The sequence below is a fragment of the Hibiscus syriacus genome, unplaced genomic scaffold (assembly GCF_006381635.1).
Source record: "Hibiscus syriacus cultivar Baekdansim isolate YM2019G1 unplaced genomic scaffold, ASM638163v2 tig00002793_pilon, whole genome shotgun sequence".
Lineage (NCBI taxonomy): Eukaryota > Viridiplantae > Streptophyta > Magnoliopsida > Malvales > Malvaceae > Hibiscus > Hibiscus syriacus.
Genome location: NW_024061944.1, coordinates 1309798 through 1313451, shown reverse-complemented (window position 1 = coordinate 1313451; position 3654 = coordinate 1309798). Strand labels below are relative to the sequence as shown.

The following is a 3654-nucleotide window of genomic DNA, read 5'->3' as shown; positions in this document are numbered from 1 at the left end:
TAAATTAAAAACTAACTAAAAACTTTAGAGTTTAGACTAATTAAAAACAAATTAAAGTTGTCGGTGTAATTCATAACGAATTATGTGCTATCATTTATTAAATATTTGAATATTTTTATTTATTTTTAATAAATTAGTAAGTTATCACTCGTATGCATTGATAATGTACCAACATAAATTCAATTCAAGAAGATTTTCTTATTTGACGATATTTTAATAATTTGAAGAGAAAATTAAGAGAAAAAAAAAGAGAATGGATTGTTTAAGAATCATACTTGCGACAGAATAATCTTTCATTTCAGACAACCCTAAAATAGTGTCTATATCTGGAATCCAACACAGTGCCCATGACAAGGTGGGTGACGTTTCTCATCATTTTGATTCCTCTATTCCCATCATATTTTTGTATCATATCTCACTCCTTTTCTCCTCTTGTTTCTCAGCCGATTTGTGCTTGGCAAATACACCATCAGGGACTTGAGTAGTTGAACTTGCTTTGTTTTCTGGAACTTAGATGCGATTTGGGAAGAGAACTCGATTTTTTCTCATCAACATTTACATTTTCCGACTATCAAAATCGATCCAAACAAAAAGTGGAAGAAGAAAGAAAGGAAAAATTAAAAAAAGTGAAAATCTTTCACTATCTCCAAAGATAGACCAAACTAAAAGGAAAAAATAAAAGAAACTGAGAGGTAAGCTCACTGGTTTAATTTTGGTCCGGGGTTGGTTGGCTGTCATGGTTCTCGTGGTTTTCATTGTCTCTGTTATAATTGACAATCGTTCATCATCGTCCCTGCCCATCTCTTCTTTCACTTTCTCACCATTAGCAGGTTTCTCTGGTCCTTCATTTTCCTCAGGCTTACCATATTTATCACCGAACGGGGAAGCTTTAGTGCATACAGGGGTAGCCAAGAACGTGGGCTTCTCGTCGCCAGCCATTATAACCAGAATCTTCTCCTCATAAATCTTCACCGGCTTGGTTGATTCACTCTCATTTTCACCACTTTCGACATCCCTTTCGGCGTCACCGCCTTCAGCGTGGTTGTCCAAGCGACCGGAGCAAACGCAATGAGACCCAGCATGGCTGCTAGGCCTCCGAAGAGGTATGGCACGGGTGAGTGCCATGGAGAGCGAGGTTGCGCCATTGCCGGCGGTGACAATGAAGGCATAGTTGCTGCTTCTGCCGTGTTACCGCTGCTAATAGGCCTCATCTTTAATGCTTCTGTATAGACTTTGATTTGTTGTTAACGGAGAAGGTGGTGGTTTGGTTGAATAGAGGAGAAGAAGATGAAGAGTGTGAACCTGCAAAGCTGAGAGGGCGATGACTGCTATTTATAAGTAGCGAAAGCGAGGGAAATCAAAAATTAAATTAAATTATTTTCTTTATAAAAATAAATCTGATTTTGATTAGGTTAGGGTCACGGGCTTGGCTCTGTTTATATGTTGTTTTTCACCCACTCTAATAACGATGGTAGGGACCAGGGTGCGACGTGATGTTGGCTCCGCTGCATCCGGGTAATGACCCTAATGGACCATGGTGCGTTTGTGGTCGGGGCTGAAGGCTAAGGAGAATTGGATCCGCAGTGCTGGTCTGGGTCCCGAAGAACCACCAATGGCAGCTATGTGTCATGGGAGTATAACTGTATAAGCATATTAGGCATTAGCATTTCCCGTGGATAAATTTGTATTGGTTTTTGGCCATTAAGATTTTAAAAATAATACACTAAGCTAAAAAAAAAGTTCCTTATATCTAACCTGATTCTATTACTTCATTTCAAATCTTTGAAGGTGCCCATTTTCGACTTTTAAACCACAAAAATATCTGATAATTTAATAAAAATAATAATATAACAATTCATTATTGATTGAATTTAGGAAAATATTAATTTTATGTATACATTTAATTAGGCTATATAATTTAAATGGAGATGACATATGTTGACACAACACCTTTATGTATCGTTTTATGAATTATTGAAAATATAAAAAAATATAAATAATGTATATATTCTATTTTGAAAAATGAAAATCTCAATTTCTTCATACTAAACCCCACCAAAATTCACTATTGAAGGTAGATTCATGTTAATCCAATAGGCATTGATGCTTCAAGTGCTACTCAACATGAGTTGACGTAAATAAGATCGAAGTGACAAATCTCATGCTCGTTTTGTTAATATGGAATAAAAAAATTAATCGATTTGGACATAATCCGAAGATGTTGTTGCTACTTGACATAGAATGGGAAATTGATTTATTGTGCTTGATTGTGAAACAATATTCTTTAACCCCAAATATATAATCTTAGTGTGGATCCCTAGTAGGGGTGCAAAAAAAAAATTTGAATATCCGATTTTGCGTAAAAAATATCCGAAACTAGATTTGGAAAAATCGGTTTTTTTTTTAAACCGGATCGGATATTTAAAAACCGGATAGTATAACGGGTTTGGGAAAAAATTGGACGATCGATTTTTTTACTGGATTAAAAACCTGTTTTTATCCGGGGGAAATTTCGGTATGGATTTTAAAAACTAGCCGCTAATATAGTCGTTGGGGGGTTTTGTGACCGTTTTTTCTAAAAAAATCACCATTTTACCACCACCGGTTTTTTTATATCCGATTTTTTTTAAAAACTGGTTTTTTTAAAAACCGAAACCGGTTACACCATCCGACCCTCCAAACTGATTAGGATCCGAACCGATTTTTTAAAATATGTTTTTTTTGCTACGTGAAAAAACCGGATCGATTTTTATCCGATCCGAATCGGTTTTTATCCGACTTTGTACATGTCTAATCCTAGCACCATTTTGACTTGTTTGCTGATGACGCTAACCATAATACCCGGGAAGATTGTGATCTGTAAATTGACCTTCCTTTTATCATGCCAAATTGTCAAACTACATCACACAAAAAAAAAAATAAATAAATAAAGGTTTTGATTATAAAAGGTTTAATTAAAAGGAAGAATAAATGCAAAACTGTATATTTAATTAATTAAATATTGATTGAATAAAGACATTATCATTTGAAGATATATTATTATAAGAATCATGGTAGAATTTAAACATCATGTCATCATCCAAAGACATATTAACATAACGTTAGAGCGGTGTCTTGACAATCTATTATTTTTTGCATTTATAGAGAAAATTGATTGTAGTGGTAGCTACTTTGAAAACTTTACATGATTGGGGAAAAGTGTTCAATTAATCCACTGTGCCAGTTATTACAAGAGGGAGGCACTTGGATCTTTCGTCTATACTAAAGGGGGGGGGGTTCCATATGATATTGTAGGGTTCAAATTGCTGAGATCAACCACAATCCACAATCATGTAATCAAATAATCAAAAGATAAATAACGAGAGCAAAAGCTTTGTGGGGAAAGTGGGTGGCAATATTAGGATGCCATGAATGCATTATGGCTTTCCATTCATATTGTGATCAACAGCTTTGTCAGTTAATCTCATCGTGTCTTCATCTCCATGATCAAACTCAATTATAGGACTCCCAATGCTAAGTTTCTTAATGGGGAAAAAATGAAGGGTGCAAATTATAGGCAGGGGTCGATTCATAAGCTCTACCAATTATGATTCTATTAATCGGAAAGAACCAAAAGGTCGGGCGTTTTCTTCAAATTGAAAAATATATATGTCA

At 35.1% G+C, this 3654-nt stretch overlaps 1 pseudogene; it reads right to left on the bottom strand.

The window, feature by feature from the left end:
- Positions 1-371: 371 nt before the first annotated feature.
- LOC120149095 lies at positions 372-1289 on the bottom strand (annotated as a pseudogene).
- Positions 1290-3654: the final 2365 nt, after the last annotated feature.